Raw genomic sequence first — 26,011 nt, 5'->3', positions numbered from 1 at the left:
AGGGTCAATTTGAAATCTCATTCTTATAAAATTCCACAAGCTATTAGGGGATGTACTAGTGGATATTCCCAAACATGGATAAGAAAACTGTGGAGTTCATTTATAGTGCGTGAAATAATTTTCTTCACTTATATTTATTTTAGTTTTCAAATTTTTTTGCATACACGAACTCAAAAATTTTTGTTTTGTTTACGAGAAAAGTGGGAAAAGTTTGGATTTGAAAAAAAAATTGAACATCCAAAATGGAAATGCAAAAATGCTGAGAGAGATAATTCCAAAAAGTTTCTATGATTTTGAAGGATAGGCAAAAAACGGGTTGTTTGGCTCTCGTAAATATCCAACAACATGTTAACTTGAGAATTTAATTTTCTCTACACCTTGAAATTTTTGGATCATTAGGTCATTTGCATCTTCAACATGTTTCTGGCATGCATACCCACCACATTTAAAACATGTTAGGATCAATTAGAAATCTCTTTCTTATAAAATTCCACCAAGCTATTAGGGGTTGTACTGGTGGAATTTCCCAAACATAGATAACAAAACTTTGGATTTCATTTTTGGTGCGTTAAATAATTTTCTTCACTTACATTTATTATAGTTTTCAAATTCTTTTGCATACATGAACTCTAAAATTTTTATTTTGTTTACGGGAAAAGTGGGACAAGTTTGGATTTGAAAAGAAATATAACACCCAAAATGGAAATGCACAAATGCTGAGAGAGTTAATTCCAAAAAGTATCTCTGATTTTGAAGGATTGGCAAAAAGTGGGATGTTTGGCTCTGGTAAATATCCAACCACAAGTTAACTTGGGAATTTAATTTTTTGTACTCCATGAATTTTTTGGATCATTTGGTCATTTGCATCTTCAACATGTTTCTGGCATGCGTACCCACCACTTTTAAAACATGTTAGGATCAATTAGAAATCTCTTTCTTATAAAATTCCACCAAGCTATTAGGGTTTGTACTAGTGGTATTTCCTAAATATGGATAACAAAACTTTGGAGTTCATTTTTAGTGCTTCAAATAATTTTTTTCACTTATATTTATTATAGTTTTCAAATTTTTTTGTATACATGAAGACTAAAATTTTCATTTTGTTTACGAGAAAAATACGGCAAGTTTGGATTTGAAAAAAAATTGAACATCAAAAATGGAAATGCAAAGACTGCTAAGAGAGATAATTCCAAAAAGTATCTCTGATTTTGAAGGATAGGCAAAAAGTTGGGTGTTTGGCTCTGGTAAATATCCAACCACACGTCAACTTGAGAATTTAATTTTTTCTACTCCTTGAAATTTTTGGATCATTAGGTCATTTGCATCTTAAACATGTTTGTGGCATGCATACCAACCACATTTAAAACATGTTAGCATCAATTAGAAATCTCTTTCATATAAAATTCCACCAAGCTATTAGGGGTTGGGGTTGTACAAGTGGAATTTCCGGATAACAAAACTTTGGAGTTCATTTTTACTGCATGACATAATTTTCTTCACCTATATTTATTATAGTTTTCAATTTTTTTTGCATACATGAACTCTAAAATTTTCATTTTGTTTACGAGAAAAGTGGGACAAGTTTGGATTTAAAAAATAATTGAACATCCAAAAAGGAAATGCACAAATACTGAGAGAGATAATTCCAAAAAGTATCTCTGATTTTGAAGGATAGGCTAAAAGTGGGTTGTTTGGCTTTGGTAAATATCCAACCACATGTTAACTTGAGAATTTAATTTTTCCACTCCTTGAAATTTTTGGATCAAGAGGTCATTTGCATGTTCAACATGTTGCTGGCAAGCATACCCACCACATTTAAAACATGTTAGGATCAATTAGAAATCTCTTTCTTATAAAATATCACCAAGCTAATAGGGGTTGTACTAGTGGAATTTCCCAAACGTGGATAACAAAACTTTGTAGTTAATTTTTAGTGCGTGAAATAATTTTCTACAATTAAATTTATTATAGTTTTCAAATTTTTTTGCATACATGAACTCTAAAATGTTCATTTTGTTGACGAGAAAAGTGGGACAAGTTTGGATTTGAAAAAAAATTGAACATCCAAAATGGAAATGCACAAATGCTGAGAGAGATAATTCCAAAAGTATCTCTGATTTTGAAGGATAGGCAAAAAGTGGGTTGTTTGGATCTGGTAAATATCCAACCACACGTTAACTTGAGAATTTAATTTTTTTCTAATCAAAATTTTTGGATCATTAGGTCAATTGCATCTTCAACATGTTTGTGGCATGCATTCCCACAACATTTAAAACATGTTAGGATCAATTAGAAATCTCTTTCTTATAAAATTCCACCAAGCTATTTGGGGTTGTACTAGTGGAATTTTCCAAACATGGATAACAAAACTTTGGAGTTCATTTTTAGCGCGTGAAATAACTTTCTTCACTTAGATTTATTATAGTTTTCAAATTTTTTTGCATACATAAACTCTCAAATTTTCATTTTGTTTACTGGAAAAGTGGCACAAGTTTGGATTTTAAAAAAAATTGAACATCCAAAATGGAAATGCAAAAAGTGCAGAGAAAGATAATTCCAAAAAGTATCTCTGATTTTTAAGGATAGGTAAAAAGTGGGCTATTTGGTTCTGATAAATATCCAACCACAAGTTAACTTGAGAATTTTTTTTTTTTATACTTCTTGAAATTTTTGGATCATTAGGTCATTTGCATCTTCAACATGTTTGTGGCATGCATACCCACAATATTTAAAACATGTTAGGATCAATTAGAAATCTCTTTCTTAAAAAATTCCACCAAGCTATTAGGGGTTGTACTAGAGGAATTTCTCAAACATGGATAATAGAACTTTGGAGTTCTTTTTTAGTGCGTTAAATAATTTTCTTCACTTACATTTATTATAGTTTTCAAATTCTTTTGCATACATGAACTCTAAAATTTTTATTTTGTTTACGGGAAAAGTAGGACAAGTTTGGATTTGAAAAGAAATAGAACACCCAAAATGGAAATGCACAAATGCTGAGAGAGTTAATTCCAAAAAGTATCTCTGATTTTGAAGGATTGGCAAAAAGTGGGATGTTTGGCTCTGGTAAATATCCAACCACAAGTTAACTTGGGAATTTAATTTTTTCTACTCCATGAATTTTTTGGATCATTTGGTCATCTGCATTTTGAACATGTTTCTGGCATGCATGCCCACCAGTTTTAAAACATGTTAGGATCAATTAGAAATCTCTTTCTTATAAAATTCCACCAAGCTATTAGGGTTTGTACTAGTGGTATTTCCTAAACATGGATAACAAAACTTTGGAGTTCATTTTTAGTGCTTGAAATAATTTTTTTCACTTACATTTATTATAGTTTTCAAATTTTTTTGTATACATGAAGACTAAAATTTTCATTTTTTTTACGAGAAAAATACGGCAAGTTTGGATTTGAAAAAAAATTGAACATCAAAAATGGAAATGCAAAGACTGCTAAGAGAGATAATTCAAAAAGTATCTCTGATTTTGAAGGATAGGCAAAAAGTTGGGTGTTTGGCTCTGGTAAATATCCAACCACACGTCAACTTGAGAATTTAATTTTTTCTACTCCTTGAAATTTTGGGATCATTAGGTCATTTGCATCTTCAACATGTTTGTGGCATGCATACCAACCACATTTAAAACATGTTAGGATCAATTAGAAATCTCTTTCATATAAAATTCCACCAAGCTATTAGGGGTTGGGGTTGTACAAGTGGAATTTCCGGATAACAAAACTTTGGAGATCATTTTTACTGCATGAAATAATTTTCTTCACCTACTTTTATTATAGTTTTCAAATTTTTTTGCATACATGAACTCTAAAATTTTCATTTTGTTTACGAGAAAAGTGGGACAAGTTTGGATTTAAAAAATAATTGAACATCCAAAAAGGAAATGCACAAATACTGAGAGAGATAATTCCAAAAAGTATCTCTGATTTTGAAGGATAGGCTAAAAGAGGGTTGTTTGGCTCTGGTAAATATCCAACCACACGTTAACTTGAGAATTTAATATTTCCACTCCTTGAAATTTTTGGATCAAGAGGTCATTTGCATGTTCAACATGTTGCTGGCAAGCATACCCACCACATTTAAAACATGTTAGGATCAATTAGAAATCTCTTTCTTATAAAATTTCACCAAGCTAATAGGGGTTGTACTAGTGGAATTTCCCAAACGTGGATAACAAAACTTTGGAGTTCATTTTTAGTGCGTAAAATAATTTTCTACACTTAAATTTATTATAGTTTTCAAATTTTTTTGCATACGTGAATTCTAAAATGTTCATTTTGTTTACGAGAAAAGTTGGAAAAGTTTGGATTTGAAAAAAAATTGAACATCAAAAATGGAAATGCACAAATGCTGAGAGAGATAATTCCAAAAAGTATCTTTGATTTTGATGGATAGGCAAAAAGTGGGTTGTTTGAATCTGGTAAATATCCAACCACACGTTAACTTGAGAATTTAATTTTTTTCTAATCGAAATTTTTGGATCATTAGGTCAATTGCATCTTCAACATGTTTGTGGCATGCATTCCCACAACATTTAAAACATGTTAGGATCAATTAGAAATCTCTTTCTTATAAAATTCTACCAAGCTATTTGGGGTTGTACTAGTGGAATTTTCCAAACATGGATAACAAAACTTTGGAGTTCATTTTTAGCGCGTGAAATAACTTTCTTCACTTACATTTATTATAGTTTTCAATTTTTTTTGCATACATGAACTCTCAAATTTTCATTTTGTTTACTCGGAAAGTGGCACAAGTTTGGATTTTAAAAAAAATTGAACATCCAAAATGGAAATGCAAAAAGTGCAGAGAAAGCTAATTCCAAAAAGTATCTCTGATTTTTAAGGATAGGCAAAAAGTGGGCTATTTGGTTCTGATAAATATCCAACCACAAGTTAACTTGAGAATTTATTTTTTTCTACTTCTTGAAATTTTTGGATCATTAGGTCATTTGCATCTTCAACATGTTTGTGGCATGCATACCCACAACATTTAAAACATGTTAGGATCAATTAGAAATCTCTTTCTTAAAAAATTCCACCAAGCTATTAGGGGTTGTACTAGTGGAATTTCCCAAACATGGATAAAAAAACTTTGGAGTTCTTTTTTAGTGCGTTAAATAATTTTCTTCGCTTACATTTATTATAGTTTTCAAATTTTTTTGCATACATGAACTCTAAAATTTTCATTTTGTTTACGAAAAAAGTTGGACAAGTTTGGATTTGAAAAAAAATTGAACATCCCAAATGGAAATGCACAAATGTTAAGAGACATAATTCCAAAAAGTATCTTTGATTTTGAAGGATAGGCAAAAAGTGGGTTGTTTGGCTCTGGTAAAAACAAACCACACATCAACATGAGAATTTAATTTTTTCTACTCCTTGAAATTTTTCGATCGTTAGGTCATTTGCATCTTCAACATATTTCTGGCATGCATACCCACCCCATTTAAACAATGTTAGGATCAATTATAAATCTCTTTCTTATAAAATTCCACCAAGTTATTAGGGGTTGAACTAGTGGAATTTCCCAAACATGGATAACAAAACTTCGGAGTTCATTTTCAGTGCTTGAAACAATTTTCTTCACTTACATTTATTATAGTTTTCAAATTTTTTTGCATACATGAACTCTAAAATTTTCATTTTGTTAACGAGAAAAGTGGGACAAGTTTGGATTTGAAAAAAAATTGAACATAAAAAATGGAAATGTAAAAAGTGTTGAGAGAGATAATTCCAAAAAGTATCTCGGATTTTGAAGGATAGGCAAAAAGTGGGTTGCTTGGTTCTGGTAAATATCCAACCACACGTTAACTTGAGAATTTAATTTTTTCTACTCCATGAAATTTTTAGATCATTAGGTCATTTGCCTCTTCAACATGTTTTTGGCATGTAACCCACCACATTTAAAACATGTTAGGATCAATTACAAAACTCTTTCCGATAAAATTCCACCAAGCTGTTAGGGGTTGTACTAGTGGAATTTTCCAAACATGGATAACAAAACTTTGGAGTTCATTTTGAGTGCATGAAACAATTTTCTTCTCTTACATTAATTATAGTTTTCAAATTTTTTTTCAAACATGAACTCTAAAATTTTTATTTTGTTTACGAGAAAAGTGGGACAAGTTTGGATTTGAAAACAGATTGAACATAAAAAATGGAAATGCAAAAAGTGCTGAGAGAGATAATTCCAAAAAGTATCTCTGATTTTGAAGGATAGGCAAAAAGTGGGTTGTTTGGTTTTGGTAAATATCCAACCACACGTTAACTTGAGAATTTAATTTTTTCTACTCCTTGAAATTTTTAGATCATTAGGTCATTTGCCACTTTAACATGTTTAAGTCATGCATACCCACCACATTTAAAACATGTTAGGATCAATTAGAAAACACTTTCTGATAAAATTCCATCAAGCTATTAGGGGTTGTACTAGTGGAATTTCCCAAACATGGATAACAAAACTTTGGAGTTCATTTTTAGTGCGTGAAATAATTTTCTTCACTTACGTTTATTATAGTTTTCAAATATTTTTGCATACATGAACTCTAAAATTTTCATTTTGTTTACGAGAAAAGTGGGACAAGTTTGGATTTGAAAAAAATTGAACATCCAAAAAGGAAATACTCAAATTCTGAATGTGATAATTCCAAAAAGTATCTCTGATTTTGAAGGATAGGCAGAAAGTGGGATGTTTGGCTCTTGTAAATATCCACCCACATGTTAAATTGAGAATTTAATTTCTTCTACTCCAAATTTTTGGATCATTAGGTCATTTGCATCTTCAACATGTTTTTGGCATGCATATTAACCACATTTAAAACATATTAGGATAATTTGAAATCTCATTCTTATAAAACTCCAAGAGTTATTAGGGGATGTACTAGTGGATATTCCCAAACATGGATAAGAAAACTGTGGAGTTCATTTATAGTGCGTGAAATAATTTTCTTCACTTATATTTATTTTTGTTTTCATATTTCTTTGCACACACGAACTCAAAAATTTTCGTTTTGTTTACGAGAAAAGTGGGACAAGTTTGGATTTGAAAAAAAAATTGAACATCCAAAATGGAAATGCAAAAATGCTGAGAGAGATAATTCCAAAAAGTTTCTATGATTTTGAAGGATAGGCAAAAAACGGGTTGTTTGGCTCTCGTAATATCCAACCACACGTTAACTTGAGAATTTAATTTTCTCCACTCCTTGAAATGTTTTGGATCATTAGGTCATTTGCATCTTCAACACGTTTCTGGCATGCATACCCACCACATTTAAAACATGTTAGGATCAATTAGAAATCTCTCTCTTATAAAATTCCACCAAGCTATTAGGGGTTGTACAGGTGGAATTTCCCAAACATAGATAACAAAACTTTGGATTTCATTTTTAGTGCGTGAAATAATTTTCTTCACTTAAATTTATTATAGTTTTCAAATTCTTTTGCATACATGAACTCTAAAATTTTTATTTTGTTTACGGGAAAAGTGGGACAAGTTTGGATTTGAAAAGAAATAGAACACCCAAAATGGAAATGCACAAATGCTGAGAGAGTTAATTCCAAAAAGTATCTCTGATTTTGAAGGATTGGAAAAAAGTGGGATGTTTGGCTCTGGTAAATATTCAACCACAAGTTAACTTGGGAATTTAATTTTTTGTACTCCATGAATTTTTTGGATCATTTGGTCATCTGCATCTTCAACATGTTTCTGGCATGCATACCCACCACTTTTAAAACATGTTAGGATCAATTAGAAATCTCTTTCTTATAAAATTCCACCAAGCTATGAGGGTTTGTACTAGTGGTATTTCCTAAACATGGATAACAAAACTTTGGAGTTCATTTTTAGTGCTTCAAATAATTTTTTTCACTTACATTTATTATAGTTTTCAAATTTTTTTGCATATATGAAGACTAAAATTTTCATTTTTTTTACGAGAAAAATACGGCTAGTTTGGATTTGAAAAAAAATTGAACATCAAAAATGGAAATGCAAAGACTGCTAAGAGAGATAATTCCAAAAAGTATCTCTGATTTTGAAAGATAGGCAAAAAGTTGGGTGTTTGGCTCTGGTAAATATCAAACCACACGTCAACTTGAGAATTTAGTTTTTTCTACTCCTTGAAATTTTTGGATCATTAGGTCATTTGCATCTTCAACATGTTTTTGGCATGCATACCAACCACATTTAAAACATGTTAGGATCAATTAGAAATCTCTTTCATATAAAATTCCACCAAGCTATTAGGGGTTGGGGTTGTACAAATGGAATTTCCGGATAACAAAACTTTGGAGTTCATTTTTAGTGCTTAAAATAATTTTCTTCACCTACTTTTATTATAGTTTTCAAATTTTTTTGCATACATGAACTCTAAAATTTTCATTTTGTTTACGAGAAAAGTGGGACAAGTTTGGATTTTAAAAAAAATTGAACATCCAAAATGGAAATGTACAAATGCTGAGAGAGATAATTCCAAAAAGTATCTCTGATTTTGAAGGATAGGCTAAAAGTGGGTTGTTTGGCTCTGGTAAATATCCAACCACACGTTAACTTGAGAATATAATTTTTCCACTCGAAATTTTTGGATCAAGAGGTCATTTGCATGTTCAACATGTTGCTGGCAAGCATACCCACCACATTTAAAACATGGTAGGATCAATTAGAAATCTCTTTCTTATAAAATTCCACCAAGCTATTAGGTGATGTACCAGTGGAATTTCCCAAACGTGGATAACAAAACTTTGGAGTTCATTTTTTGTGCTTGAAATAATTTTCTACACTTAAATTTATTATAGTTTTCAAATTTTTTGGCATACATGAAATCTAAAATGTTCATTTTGTTTACGAGAAAAGTGGGACAAATTTGGATTTGAAAAAAAAATTGAACATCCAAAATGGAAATGCACAAATGCTGAGAGAGATAATTCCAAAAAGTATAAGCAAAAAAGTGGGTATTTTGGATCTGGTAAATATCCAACCACACGTTAACTTGTGAATTTAATTGTTTTCTACTCCTTGAAAATTTTGGATCATTAGGTCATTTGCATCTTCAACATGTTTGTGGCATGCATTCCCACAACATTTAAAACATGTTAGGATCAATTAGAAATCTCTTTCTTATAAAATTCCGCCAAGCTATTTGAGGTTGTACTATTGGAATTTTCTAAACATGGATAACAAAACTTTGGAGTTCATTTTTAGCGCGTGAAATAACTTTCTTCACTTACATTTATTATATTTTTCAAATTTTTTTGCATACACGAACTCTAAAATTTCCATTTTGTTTACAGGAAAAGTGGCACAACTTTGGATTTTAAAAAAAATTGGACATCCAAATTCGAAATGCAAAAAGTACTTAGAGAGATAATTCCAAAAATTATCTCTGATTTTGAAGGATAGGCAAAAAGTTGGCTATTTGGTTCTGTTAAATATCCAACGACAAGTTAACTTGAGAATTTAATTTTTTCTATACCTTGAAATTTTTGGATCATTAGGTCATTTGCATCTTCAACATGTTTGTGGCATGCATACCCACAACATTTAAAACATGTTAGGATCAATTAGAAATCTTTTTCTTATAAAATTCCACCAAGCTACTAGGGGTTGTACTAGTGGAATTTCCCAAACATGGATAACAAAACTTTGGAGTTCATTTTTAGTGCGTTAAATAATTTTCTACACTTACATTATTTATAGTTTTCAAATTTTTTTGCATACATGAACTCTAAAATTTTCATTTTGTTTACGAGAAAATTTGGACAAGTTTCAATTTGAAAAAAAATTGAACATCCCAACTGGAACTGCACAAATGTTGCTAGAGTTAATTCCAAAAAGTATCTCTGATTTTGAAGGATAGGCAAAAAGTAGGTTGTTTGCCTCTGGTGAAAAGACCAACCACACGTCAACTTGAGAATTTAATTTTTTCTACTCCTTGAAAATTTTCGATCATTAGGTCATTTGCATCTTCAACATGTTTCTGGCATGCATACCCACCCCATTTAAAACACGTAAGGATCAATTAGAAATCTCTTTCTTATAAAATTCCACCAAGCTATTAGGGGTTGAACTACTGGAATTTCCCAAACATGGATAACCAAACTTTGGACTTCATTTTTAGTGCGTGAAAAAATTTTCTTCACTTACATTTATTATAGTTTTCAAATTATTTTGCATACATGAACTCTAAAATTTTCATTTTGTTAACGAGAAAAGTGGGACAAGTTTGGATTTGAAAAAAAATTGAACAAAAAAAAAACAGGAAATGCAAAAAGTACTGAGAGAGATAATTCCAAAAAGTATCTCTGATTTTTAGGGTTAGCCAAAAAGTGGGTTGTTTGGTTCCGGTAAATATCCAACCATACGTTAACTTGAGAATTTAATTTTTTTTACTCCATGAAATATTTAGATCATTAAGTCATTTGCCTCTTCAACATGTTTTTGGCATGCATACCCACCACATTTAAAACATGTTCGGATCAATTACAAAACTCTTTCCGATAAAATTCCACCAAGCTATTAGTGGTTGTACTAGTGGAATTTTCCAAACATGGATAACGAAACTTTGGAGTTAATTTTGAGTGCGTGAAACAATTTTCTTCAATTACATTTATTATAGTTTTCAATTTTTTTTGCATACATGAACTCTAAAACTTTTAATTTGATTATGAGAAAAGTGGGACAAGTTTGGATTTGAAAAAAAATTGAACATGCAAAAAGGAAATACACAAATTCTGAAAGTGATAATTCCAAAACGTATCTCTGATTTTGAAGGATAGGCAGAAAGTGGGTTGTTTGGCTCTTGTAAATATCCACCCACATGTTAACCTGAGAATTTAATTTCTTCTACTCCTTCAAATTTTTGGATTATTAGGTCATTTGCATCTTCAACATGTTTCTGGCATGCATACCAACCACATTTAGAACATGTTAGGATCAATTAGAAATCTCTTTCTTATAAAATTCCAGCAAGCTATTAGGGTTTGTACTAGTGGATTTTCCCAAAGATGGATCACAAAACTTTAGAGTTCATTTTTAGTGCGTGAAATAATTTTCTTCACTTTCATTTATTATAGTTTTATAATTGTTTTGCATACATGAACTCTAAAATTTTCATTTTGTTTACGAGAAAAGTGGGACTACTTTGGATTTAAAAAAAATTGAACATCAAAAATGGAAATGCAAAAAGTACTGAGAAAGATAATTCCAAAAAGTATCTCTGATTTTGAAGGAAAGGCAAAATGTGGGTTGTTTGGCTCTGGTAAATATCCAACCACACGTTAACTTGAGAATTTAATTTTTTTTACTCCTTGAAATTTTTGGATCAATAGGTCATTTGCATCTTCAACATGTTTCTGTCCTACATACCCACCACCTTTAAAACATGTTAGGATCAATTCGAAATCTCTTTCTTATAAAATTCCACCATGCTATTTGGGGTTCTACTAGTGGAATTTCCCAAACATGGATAACAAAATGTTGGAGTTCATTTATAGTGCGTGAAATGATTTTCTTTACTTACATTTATTATATTTTTCAAATTTTTTTGCATACATGAACTCTTAAATTTTCATTTTTTTTTCCGAGAAAAGTAGGACAAGTTTGGATTTGAAAAAAAATTGAATATCCAAAATGGAAATGCACAGATGCTGAGAGAGATAATTCAAAAAAACATTTCTGATTTTGAAATACAAGCAAAAAGTGGGTTGTTTGTCTCTAGTAAATATCAAACCTCATGTCAACTTGAGAATTTAATTTTTTCTTCTCGAAATTTTTGGAACATTAGGTCATTTGCGTCTTCAACATGTTTTTTGCATGCATACCGACCACATTAAAAACATGTTAGGATCAATTAGAAATTTCTTTCTTATAAAATTCCACCAAGCTATTAGGGTTTGTACTAGTGGAATTTTCCAAACATGGATAACAAAACTTTGGAGTACATTTTTAGTGTATGAAATAATTTTCTTCATTTATATTTATTATAGTTTTCAAATTTTTTTGCACTCATGAACTCTAAATTTTCATTTTGTTTATGGGAAAAGTGGGACAAGTTTGGATTTAAAAAAAAATTGAACATCCAAAATGGAAACACACAAATGTTGAGAGAGATAATTCCAAAAACTATCTCTGATTTTGAAGGATAAGCAAAAAGTGTGTTGTTTGGCTCTGGTAAATATCCAACCACATGATAACTTGAGAATTTAATTTTTTCTACTCCTTGAAATTTTTTGATCATTAGGTCATTTGCATCTTCAACATGTTTCTGGCATGCGTACCCACCACATTTAAAACATGTTAGGATCAATTGGAAATCTCTTTCTTGTAAAATTCCACCATGCTATTTGGGATTGTACTAGTGGAATTACCCAAACATTGATAACAAAACTTTGGTGTTCAGTTTTAGTGCGTGAAATAATTTTCTTCACTTACATTTATTATAGTATAGAAATTTTTTTGCATACATGAACTTTAAAATTTTCATTTCATTTACGAGAAAAGTTAGACATGTTTGGATTTGAAAAAAAAACTGAACATCCAAAATGGAAGTGCACAAATGCTGAGAGAGAAAATTCCGGAAAGTATCTCTGATTTTGATGGATAGGCAAAAGGTGGGTTGTTTGGCTCTAGTAAATATCCAACCACACGTTAACTTGAGAATTTAATTTTTTCTACACCTAGAAATTTTTGGATCATTAGATCATTTCCATCTTCAACGTGTTTCTGGCATGATTATTCACCATATTTAAATCATGTTAGGATCAATTATAAATATCGTTCTTATAAAATTCCACTAAGCAATTAGGGGTTGTACTAGTGGAATTTCCCAAACATGGATAAGAAAACTTTGAAGTTCATTTTTGTAGTGCGTGAAATAATTTTTTTCACTTCCATTTATTTTAGTTTTCAAATTTTTTTGCATACACGAACTCAAAAATTTTTGTTTTGTTTACGAGAAAATAGGGACAAGTTTGGATTTGAAAAAAAAATTGAACATCCAAAATGGAAATTCACAAATGCTGAGTGAGATAATTCGAAAAAGTTTCTATGATTTTGAAAGATAGGCAAAAAGTGGGTTGTTTGGCTCTGGTAAATATCCAACCACACGTTAACTTGAGAATTTAATTTTTTATACTCCTTGAAATTTTTAGATCATTAGGTCATTTGCATCTCCAACATGTTTGTGGTATGCATACCCACCCTATTTAAAACATGTTAGGATCAATTAGAAATCCCTTTCTTATAAAATTCCACGAAGCTATTAGGGTTTGTACTAGTGGAATTTCCCAAAGATGGATAACAAAACTTTGGAGTTCATTTTTAGTGCATGAAATAATTTTCTTCACTTACAATTATTATAGTTTTCAAATTTTTTTGCATACATGAACTCTAAAATTTTCATTTTGTTTACGAGAAAAGTGGGACAACAATGGATTTGAAAAATATTGAACATCAAAAATGGAAATGCAAAAAGTGCTGAGAGAGATAATTCCAAAAAGTATCTCTGATTTTGAAGGAAAAGCAAAAGGTGGGTTGTTTGGCTCTGGTAAATATCCAACCATACGTTAACTTCAGAATTTAATTTTTTTTACTCCTTGGAAATTTTTGGATTAATAGGTCATTTGCATCTTCAACATGTTTCTCTCGTGCATACCCACCGCATTTAAAACATATTAGGATCATTTTGAAATCTCTTCCATATAAAATTCCACCAAGCAATTTGGGGTTGTACTAGTGGAATTTCCCAAACATGGATAACAAAATGTTGGTGTTCATTTTTAGTGCGTGAAATGATTTTCTTTACTTACATTTATTATATTTTTCAAATTTTTTTGCATCCATGAACTCTAAAATTTTCATTTTGTTTACGAGAAAAGAGGGAAAAGTTCGGATTTGAAAAAAAATTGAACTTCCAAAGTGGAAATGCACAAATACTGAGAGAGATAATTCCAAAAAGTATCTTTGGTTCTGAAGGATAGGAAAAAAGTGGGTTGTTTGGTTCACGTAAATATCCAACCACAGGTTAACTTGAGAATTTTATTTTTTCTACTCCTTGAAATTTTTGGATCATTAGGTCATTTGAAAATTCAACATTTTTCTGGCATCCATACCCACCACATTTAAAACATGTTAGGATCAATTACAGATCTGTTTCTTATAAAATTCCACCAAGCTATTAAGGGTTGTACTAGTGGAATTTCCCAAACATTGATAACAAAACTTTGGAGTTCATTTTTAGTGTGTGAAAAAATTTTCTTCATTTACATTTATTATATTTTTCATATTTTTTTACATACATGAACTCTCAAATTTTCCTTTTGTTTACGAGAAAAGTGGGACAAGTTTGGATTTTAAAAAAAATTGAACATCCAATATGGAAATGCAAAAATTGCAGAGAGAGATAACTCCAAAAAGTAACTCTGATTTTGAAGGATAGGAAAAAAGTGGGCTGTTTGGTTCTGGTAAATATCCAACCACAAGGTAACTTGAGAATTTATGCTTTTCTACTCCAAATTTTTGGATCATTAGGCCATTTTCATCTTCAACATGTTTGTGGCATGCATACCCACAACATTTAAAACATGTTAGGATCAATTAGAAATCTCTTTCTTATAAAATTCCACCAAGCTATTAAGGGTTGTACTAGTGGATTTTTCCAAGCATGGATAACAAAACTTTGGAGTTCATTTTTAGTGCATTAAATAATTTTCTTCACATACATTTATTATAGTTTTCAAATTTTTTTGCATACATGAACTCTAAAATTTTCATTTTGTTTACGAGAAAAGTGGGACAAGTTTCGATTTGAAAAAAATTGAACATCCCAAATGGAAATGCACAAATGCTGTGAGAAATAATTCCAAAAAGTATGTCTGATTTTGAAGGATAGGCAAAAAAGTGGGTTGTTTGGCACTGGTAAATAACCAACCACACGTCAACTTGAGAATTTAATTTTTTCTACTCGAAATTTTTCGATCATTAGGTCATTTGCATCTTCAACATATTTCTGGCATGCATACCCACCACATTTAAAACATGTTAGGATGAATTAGAAATCTCTTTCTTATTAAATTCCACCAAGCTATTAGGGGTTGAACTAGTGGAATTTACCAAACATGGATAACAAAACTTTGGAGTTCATTTTGAGTGTGTGAAACAATTTTCTTCACTTACATTTATTATAGTTTTCAAATTATTTTGCATACATGAACTCTAAAATTTTCATTTTGTTTACAAGAACAGTGGGACAAGTTTGGATTTGAAAAAAATTGAACATAAAAATTGGAAATGGAAAAAGTGCTGATAGAGATAATTCCAAAAAGTATCTTTGATTTTGAAAGATAGGTAGAAAGTGGGTTGTTTGGTTCTTATAAATATCCAACCACACGTTAAGTTGAGAATTTATTTTTTTCTACTCCATGAAATTTTTAGATCATTAGGTCATTTGCCTCTTCAACATGTTTTTGGCATGCATACCCACCACATTTAAAACATGTTAGAATCAATAACAAAACTCTTTCCGATAAAATTCCACCAAGCTATTTGGGGTTGTACTAGTGGAATTTTCCAAACATGGATAACAAAACTTTGGAGCTCTTTTAGAGTGCGTGAAACAATTTTCTTCACTTACATTTATTATAGTTTTCAAATTTTTTTTCATACATGAACTCTAAAATTTTCATTTTTTTTTCAAGAAAAGTGGGACAAGTTTGGATTTAAAAAAATGAACATAAAAAATGGAAATGCAAAAGGTGCTGAGAGAGATAATTCCTAAAAGTATCTCTGATTTTGAAGGATAGGCAAAAAGTGGGTTGTTTGGTTCTGGTAAATATCCAACCGCACGTTAACTTGAGAATTTAATTTTTTCTACTCCATGAAACTTTTAGATCATTAGGTCATTTGCCTCTTCAACATGTTTTTGGCATTCATACCCACCACATTTAAAACATGTTAGGATCAATTAGAAAACTCTTTCTGATAAAATTCCACCAAGCTATTAGGGGTTGTTCTAGTGGAATTTCCCAAACATAGATAACAAAACTTTGGAGTTCATTTTTAGTGCGTGAAATAATTTTCTTCATTTACATTTATTATAGTTTTCAAATTATTTTGCATACATGAACTCTAAAATTTTCATCTTGTTTACGAGAAAAGTGGGACAAGTTTGGATTTGAAAAAAAATTGAACATCCAAAAAGGAAATACACAAATTCTGAAAGTGATAATTTCGAAAAGTATCTCTGATTTTGAAGGATAGGCAAAAAGTGGGTTGTTTGGCTCTTGTAAATATCCACCCACATGTTAACTTGAGAATTTAATTTCTTCTACTCCTTGAAATTTTTGGATCATTAGGTCATTTGCATCTTCAACATGTTTCTGGCATGCATACCAACCACATTTAAAACATGTTAGGATTAATTAGAAATCTCTTTCTTATAAAGTTCCACCAAGTTATCAGTGGTTGTACTAGTGGAATTTCCCAAACATGGATAAGAAAACTTTGGAGTTCATTTTTAGTGCGTGAAATTATTTTCTTCACTTACATTTCTTATAGTTTTCAAATTTTTTTGCATACATGAACTCTAAAATTTTCATTTCGTTTACGAGAAAAGTGAGACAAGTTTGGATATGAAAAAAATTTTAACATCCAAAATGGAAGTGCACAAATGCTGAGAGAGATAATTCCCAAAAGTATCTCTGATTTTGATGGATAGGCAAAAAGTGGGTTGTTTGGCTCTGGTAAATATCCAACTACTCAAAAAATTTTGTTTTGTTTACGAGAAAACTGGGACAAATTTGGATTTGAAAAAAATATTGAACATCCAAAATGGAAATGCACAAATGTAGAGAGAGATAATTCCAAATGGTATCTGTGATTTTTAAGGATAGGCAAAAAGTGGGTTGTTTGGCTCTGGTCAATATCCAACCACATGTTAACTTGAGAATTTAATTTTTTATACTCCATGAAAATTTTAGATCATTAGGTCATTTGGATCTTCAACATGTTTGTGGCATGCATACCCACCTGATTTAAAACATGTTAGGATCAATTAGAAATCTCTTTCTTATAAAATTCCACTAAGCTATTAGGGTTTGTACTAGTGGAATTTCCCAAAGAAGGATAACAAAACTTTGGAGTTCATTTTTCGTGCGTGAAATAATTTTCTACAATTCCATTTATTATAGTTTTCAAATTTTTTTTCATACATGAACTCCAAAATTTTCATTTTGTTTATGAGAAAAGTGGGACAACTTTGGATTTGAAAAAAATTGAACATAAAAAATGGAAATGCAAAAAGTGATGAGAGAGATAATTCCAAAAAGTATCTCTGATTTTTAAGGAAAGGCAAAAAGTGGGTTGTTTGGCTCTGGTAAATTTCCAACCGCACGTTAACTTGAGAATTAATTTTTTTTTACTCCTTGATATTTTTGGATCAATAGGTCATTTTCATCTTCAACATGTTTCTTTCTTGCATACCCACCACATTTAAAACATGTTAGGATCAATTTGAAATCTCTTTCTTATAAAATTCCACCATGCTATTTGGGGTTGTACTTGTGGAATTTCCCAAACATGGATAACAAAATGTTGGAGTTCATTTTTAGTGCGTGAAATGATTTTCTTTACTTACATTTATTATATTTTTCTAATTTTTCTGCGTCCAAGAACTCTAAAATTTTCATTTTGTTTTCAAGAAAAGTGGGACAAGTTTGGATTTGAAAAAAATTGAACTTCCAAAATGGAAATGCCCAAATAATGAGAGAGATAATTCCAAAAAGTATTTTTGGTTCTGAAGAATAGGCAAAAAGTGGGTTGTTTGGCTCTGGTAAATATCCAACCACACGTTAACTTGAGAATTTTATTTTTTCTACTCGAAATTTTAGGATCATTAGGTCATTTGCATATTCAAAATTTTTCTGGCATGCATACCACCACATTTAAAACATGTTAGGATCAATTACAGATCTCTTTCTTATAAAATTCCACCAAGCTATTAGGGGTTGTACTAGTGGAATTTCCCAAACATTGTTTTCTTCACTTACATTTATTATAGTTTTCAAATTTTTTTTGCATACATGAACTCTAAAATTTTCATTTTGTTTACGAGGAAAGTGGGACAACAATGGATTTGAGAAAAATTGAACATAAAAAATGGAAATGGAAAAAGTGCTGAGAGAGATAATTCCAAAAAGTATCTCTGATTTTGAAGGAAAAGCAAAAAGTGGGTTGTTTGGCTCTGGTAAATATCCAACCACACGTTAACTTGAGAATTTAATTTTTTTTACTCCTTGAAATTTTTGGATCAATAGGTCATTTGCATCTTCAACATGTTTCTGTCCTGCTTACCCACCACATTTCAAACATGTTAGGATCAATTTGAAATCTCTTTCTTATAAAATTCCACCAAGCTATTTTGGGTTGTACTAGTGGAATTTCCCAAACATGGATAACAAAATGTTGGAGTTATTTTTTAGTGCGTTAAATGATTTTCTTTACATACATTTATTATATTTTTCAAATTTTTTTGCCTCCATGAACTCTAAAATTTTCATTTTGTTTACGCGAAAAGTGGGACAAGTTTGGATTTGAAAAAAAAATTGAACCTCCAAAATAGAAATGCGCAAATACTGAGAGAGATAATTCCAAAAAAAAAGTATCTTTGGTTCTGAAGGATAGGCAAAAAGTGGGTTGTTTGGCTATGGTAAATATCCAACCACACGTTAACTTCAGAATCTTGGTTTTTCTACTCCTTGAAATTTTAGGATCATTAGGTCATTTGCATATTCAACATTTTTCTGGCGTGGATACCCACCACATTTAAAACATGTTAGGGTCAATTATAAATCTCTTTCTTATAAAATTCCACCAAGCTATTAAGGGTTGTACTAGTGGAATTTCCCAAACATGGATAACAAAATGTTGGTGTTCATTTTTAGTGCGTGAAATGATTTTCTTTACTTACATTTATTATATTTTTCAAATTTTTTTGCATCCATGAACTCTAAAATTTTCATTTTGTTTACGAGAAAAGAGGGAAAAGTTCGGATTTGAAAAAAAATTGAACTTCCAAAGTGGAAATGCACAAATACTGAGAGAGATAATTCCAAAAAGTATCTTTGGTTCTGAAGGATAGGAAAAAAGTGGGTTGTTTGGTTCACGTAAATATCCAACCACAGGTTAACTTGAGAATTTTATTTTTTCTACTCCTTGAAATTTTTGGATCATTAGGTCATTTGAAAATTCAACATTTTTCTGGCATCCATACCCACCACATTTAAAACATGTTAGGATCAATTACAGATCTGTTTCTTATAAAATTCCACCAAGCTATTAAGGGTTGTACTAGTGGAATTTCCCAAACATTGATAACAAAACTTTGGAGTTCATTTTTAGTGTGTGAAAAAATTTTCTTCATTTACATTTATTATATTTTTCATATTTTTTTGCATACATGAACTCTCAAATTTTCCTTTTGTTTACGAGAAAAGTGGGACAAGTTTGGATTTTAAAAAAAATTGAACATCCAATATGGAAATGCAAAAATTGCAGACAGAGATAACTCCAAAAAGTAACTCTGATTTTGAAGGATAGGAAAAAAGTGGGCTGTTTGGTTCTGGTAAATATCCAACCACAAGGTAACTTGAGAATTTATGCTTTTCTACTCCAAATTTTTGGATCATTAGGCCATTTTCATCTTCAACATGTTTGTGGCATGCATACCCACAACATTTAAAACATGTTAGGATCAATTAGAAATCTCTTTCTTATAAAATTCCACCAAGCTATTAAGGGTTGTACTAGTGGATTTTTCCAAGCATGGATAACAAAACTTTGGAGTTCATTTTTAGTGCATTAAATAATTTTCTTCACATACATTTATTATAGTTTTCAAATTTTTTTGCATACATGAACTCTAAAATTTTCATTTTGTTTACGAGAAAAGTGGGACAAGTTTCGATTTGAAAAAAATTGAACATCCCAAATGGAAATGCACAAATGCTGTGAGAAATAATTCCAAAAAGTATGTCTGATTTTGAAGGATAGGCAAAAAAGTGGGTTGTTTGGCACTGGTAAATAACCAACCACACGTCAACTTGAGAATTTAATTTTTTCTACTCGAAATTTTTCGATCATTAGGTCATTTGCATCTTCAACATATTTCTGGCATGCATACCCACCACATTTAAAACATGTTAGGATGAATTAGAAATCTCTTTCTTATTAAATTCCACCAAGCTATTAGGGGTTGAACTAGTGGAATTTACCAAACATGGATAACAAAACTTTGGAGTTCATTTTGAGTGTGTGAAACAATTTTCTTCACTTACATTTATTATAGTTTTCAAATTATTTTGCATACATGAACTCTAAAATTTTCATTTTGTTTACAAGAACAGTGGGACAAGTTTGGATTTGAAAAAAATTGAACATAAAAATTGGAAATGGAAAAAGTGCTGATAGAGATAATTCCAAAAAGTATCTTTGATTTTGAAAGATAGGTAGAAAGTGGGTTGTTTGGTTCTTATAAATATCCAACCACACGTTAAGTTGAGAATTTATTTTTTTCTACTCCATGAAATTTTTAGATCATTAGGTCATTTGCCTCTTCAACATGTTTTTGGCATGCATACCCACCACATTTAAAACATGTTAGAATCAATAACAAAACTCTTTCCGATAAAATTCCACCAAGCTATTTGGGGTTGTACTAGTGGAATTTTCCAAACATGGATAACAAAACTTTGGAGCTCTTTTAGAGTGCGTGAAACAATTTTCTTCACTTACATTTATTATAGTTTTCAAATTTTTTTTCATACATGAACTCTAAAATTTTCATTTTTTTTTCAAGAAAAGTGGGACAAGTTTGGATTTAAAAAAATGAACATAAAAAATGGAAATGCAAAAGGTGCTGAGAGAGATAATTCCTAAAAGTATCTCTGATTTTGAAGGATAGGCAAAAAGTGGGTTGTTTGGTTCTGGTAAATATCCAACCGCACGTTAACTTGAGAATTTAATTTTTTCTACTCCATGAAACTTTTAGATCATTAGGTCATTTGCCTCTTCAACATGTTTTTGGCATTCATACCCACCACATTTAAAACATGTTAGGATCAATTAGAAAACTCTTTCTGATAAAATTCCACCAAGCTATTAGGGGTTGTTCTAGTGGAATTTCCCAAACATAGATAACAAAACTTTGGAGTTCATTTTTAGTGCGTGAAATAATTTTCTTCATTTACATTTATTATAGTTTTCAAATTATTTTGCATACATGAACTCTAAAATTTTCATCTTGTTTACGAGAAAAGTGGGACAAGTTTGGATTTGAAAAAAAATTGAACATCCAAAAAGGAAATACACAAATTCTGAAAGTGATAATTTCGAAAAGTATCTCTGATTTTGAAGGATAGGCAAAAAGTGGGTTGTTTGGCTCTTGTAAATATCCACCCACATGTTAACTTGAGAATTTAATTTCTTCTACTCCTTGAAATTTTTGGATCATTAGGTCATTTGCATCTTCAACATGTTTCTGGCATGCATACCAACCACATTTAAAACATGTTAGGATTAATTAGAAATCTCTTTCTTATAAAGTTCCACCAAGTTATCAGTGGTTGTACTAGTGGAATTTCCCAAACATGGATAAGAAAACTTTGGAGTTCATTTTTAGTGCGTGAAATTATTTTCTTCACTTACATTTCTTATAGTTTTCAAATTTTTTTGCATACATGAACTCTAAAATTTTCATTTCGTTTACGAGAAAAGTGAGACAAGTTTGGATATGAAAAAAATTTTAACATCCAAAATGGAAGTGCACAAATGCTGAGAGAGATAATTCCCAAAAGTATCTCTGATTTTGATGGATAGGCAAAAAGTGGGTTGTTTGGCTCTGGTAAATATCCAACTACTCAAAAAATTTTGTTTTGTTTACGAGAAAACTGGGACAAATTTGGATTTGAAAAAAATATTGAACATCCAAAATGGAAATGCACAAATGTAGAGAGAGATAATTCCAAATGGTATCTGTGATTTTTAAGGATAGGCAAAAAGTGGGTTGTTTGGCTCTGGTCAATATCCAACCACATGTTAACTTGAGAATTTAATTTTTTATACTCCATGAAAATTTTAGATCATTAGGTCATTTGGATCTTCAACATGTTTGTGGCATGCATACCCACCTGATTTAAAACATGTTAGGATCAATTAGAAATCTCTTTCTTATAAAATTCCACTAAGCTATTAGGGTTTGTACTAGTGGAATTTCCCAAAGAAGGATAACAAAACTTTGGAGTTCATTTTTCGTGCGTGAAATAATTTTCTACAATTCCATTTATTATAGTTTTCAAATTTTTTTTCATACATGAACTCCAAAATTTTCATTTTGTTTATGAGAAAAGTGGGACAACTTTGGATTTGAAAAAAATTGAACATAAAAAATGGAAATGCAAAAAGTGATGAGAGAGATAATTCCAAAAAGTATCTCTGATTTTTAAGGAAAGGCAAAAAGTGGGTTGTTTGGCTCTGGTAAATTTCCAACCGCACGTTAACTTGAGAATTAATTTTTTTTTACTCCTTGATATTTTTGGATCAATAGGTCATTTTCATCTTCAACATGTTTCTTTCTTGCATACCCACCACATTTAAAACATGTTAGGATCAATTTGAAATCTCTTTCTTATAAAATTCCACCATGCTATTTGGGGTTGTACTTGTGGAATTTCCCAAACATGGATAACAAAATGTTGGAGTTCATTTTTAGTGCGTGAAATGATTTTCTTTACTTACATTTATTATATTTTTCTAATTTTTCTGCGTCCAAGAACTCTAAAATTTTCATTTTGTTTTCAAGAAAAGTGGGACAAGTTTGGATTTGAAAAAAATTGAACTTCCAAAATGGAAATGCCCAAATAATGAGAGAGATAATTCCAAAAAGTATTTTTGGTTCTGAAGAATAGGCAAAAAGTGGGTTGTTTGGCTCTGGTAAATATCCAACCACACGTTAACTTGAGAATTTTATTTTTTCTACTCGAAATTTTAGGATCATTAGGTCATTTGCATATTCAAAATTTTTCTGGCATGCATACCACCACATTTAAAACATGTTAGGATCAATTACAGATCTCTTTCTTATAAAATTCCACCAAGCTATTAGGGGTTGTACTAGTGGAATTTCCCAAACATTGTTTTCTTCACTTACATTTATTATAGTTTTCAAATTTTTTTTGCATACATGAACTCTAAAATTTTCATTTTGTTTACGAGGAAAGTGGGACAACAATGGATTTGAGAAAAATTGAACATAAAAAATGGAAATGGAAAAAGTGCTGAGAGAGATAATTCCAAAAAGTATCTCTGATTTTGAAGGAAAAGCAAAAAGTGGGTTGTTTGGCTCTGGTAAATATCCAACCACACGTTAACTTGAGAATTTAATTTTTTTTACTCCTTGAAATTTTTGGATCAATAGGTCATTTGCATCTTCAACATGTTTCTGTCCTGCTTACCCACCACATTTCAAACATGTTAGGATCAATTTGAAATCTCTTTCTTATAAAATTCCACCAAGCTATTTTGGGTTGTACTAGTGGAATTTCCCAAACATGGATAACAAAATGTTGGAGTTATTTTTTAGTGCGTTAAATGATTTTCTTTACATACATTTATTATATTTTTCAAATTTTTTTGCCTCCATGAACTCTAAAATTTTCATTTTGTTTACGCGAAAAGTGGGACAAGTTTGGATTTGAAAAAAAAATTGAACCTCCAAAATAGAAATGCGCAAATACTGAGAGAGATAATTCCAAAAAAAAAGTATCTTTGGTTCTGAAGGATAGGCAAAAAGTGGGTTGTTTGGCTATGGTAAATATCCAACCACACGTTAACTTCAGAATCTTGGTTTTTCTACTCCTTGAAATTTTAGGATCATTAGGTCATTTGCATATTCAACATTTTTCTGGCGTGGATACCCACCACATTTAAAACATGTTAGGGTCAATTATAAATCTCTTTCTTATAAAATTCCACCAAGCTATTAAGGGTTGTACTAGTGGAATTTCCCAAACATTGATAACAAAAATTTGGATTTCATTTTTAGTGTGTGAAATAATTTCCTTCACTTACATTTATTAAAGTTTTCAAATTTTTTTGCATACATGAACGCTAAAATTTTCATTTTGTTGTGTTCGTTTTGTTTACGAGAAAAGTGGGACAAGTTTGGATTTAAAAATAAAATTGGACATAAAAAATGGAAATGGACAAATTCTGAGAGAGATAATTCTGAAAAGTATATCTGATTTTGATGGATAGGCTAAAAGTTGGTTGTTTGGCTCTAGTAAATATCCAACCACACGTTAACTTGAGAATTTTATTTTGTCTACTCCTTGAAATTTTTGGATCATTAGGTCATGTGCATCATCAACAAGTTTTTTGCATGCAAGTCCACCACATTTAAAACATGTTAGGATCAATTAGAAATCTCTATCTTAGAAAAATCCACTAAGCTAGTAGGGGTTTTACTAGTGGAATTTCCCAAACATGGATAACAAAACTTTGGGGTTCATTTATAGTGCGTGAAATAATTTTTTCACTTACATTTATTATAGTTTTCAAATTAGTTTGCATACTTGAACTCTTAAATTTTCATTTTTTTTACGAGAAAAGTGGGACAAGTTTGGATTTGAAAAAAAATTGAACATCCAAAATGGAAATACACAGAAGCTGAGAGAGATAATTCCAAAATGTTTTTCTGATTTTGAAGTACAGGCAAAAATTGGGTTGTTTGGCTCTGATAAATATCCAACCTCACGTCAACTTGAGAATTTCATTTTTCAACTCGAAAATTTTGGATCATTAGGTCATTTGCATCTTCAACATGTTTCTGGCAAGCATACTGACCACATTTAAAACATGTTTGGATCAATTAGAAATCTCTTTCTTATAAAATTCCACCAAGCTATTAGGCGTTGTACTAGTGGAATTTCCCAAACATGGATAACAAAACTTTGGAGTGCATTTTTAGTGTGTGAAATAATTTTCTTCACTTACATTTATTATAGTTTTCAATTTTTTTTGCACTCATGAACTCTAAAATTTTCATTTTATTTACGGGAAAAGTGGGACAAGTTTGGATTTGAAAAAAAAATATAACATCCAAAATGGAAATACACAAATGTTGAGTGAGATAATTCCAAAAATTATCTCTGATTTTGAAGGATAGGCAAAAAGTCTGTTGTTTGGCTCTGGTATTATGCAACCACACAATAACTTGAGAATATAATTTTTTCTACTCCTTGAAAATTTTTAATCATTAGGTCATTTGCATCTTGAACATGTTTCTGGCAAGCGTACCCACCACATTTAAAACATGTTAGGATCAATTGGAAATCTCTTTCTTATAAAATTCCACCAGTCTATTAGGGATTGTACTAGCGGAATTTCCCAAACATTGATAACAAAACTTTGGAGTTCATTTTTAGTGCGTGAAATAATTTTCTTCACTTACATTTATTATAGTATTCAAATTTTTTGGCATACATGAACTCTAAAATTTTCATTTGGTTTACGAGAAAAGCGAGACAAGTTTGGATTTGAAAAAAAAATTAACATCCAAAATGGAAGTGCACAATTACTGAGAGAGGTAATTACTAAAAGTATCTCTGATTTTGATGGATAGGCAAAAAGTGGGTTGTTTGGCTCTGGTAAATATCCAACCACAAGTTAACTTGAGAATGTAATTTTTTCTACTCCTTGAAATTTTTGGATCATTAGGTCATTTGCATCTTCAACATGTTTCTGGCATGCATACCCACCTCATTTAAAACATGTTAGGATCAATTATAAATATCTTTCTTATAAAATTCCACCAACCTATTAGGGGTTGTACTAGTTGAATATCCCAAACATGGATAAGAAAACTTTGGAGTTCATTTGTAGTGCGTGAAATAATTTTCTTCACATACATTTATTTTAGCTTTCAAATTTTTTTGCATACACAAGC

Source organism: Aristolochia californica, unplaced genomic scaffold (genome assembly GCF_029961685.1).
Source record: "Aristolochia californica isolate CCGP_79_NKW_82.1479 unplaced genomic scaffold, dmAriCali1.0.hap1 SCAF_2, whole genome shotgun sequence".
Classification (NCBI taxonomy): domain Eukaryota; kingdom Viridiplantae; phylum Streptophyta; class Magnoliopsida; order Piperales; family Aristolochiaceae; genus Aristolochia; species Aristolochia californica.
The sequence above is the reverse complement of the archived record's forward strand: the minus strand, read 5'-3'. Positions refer to the sequence as shown.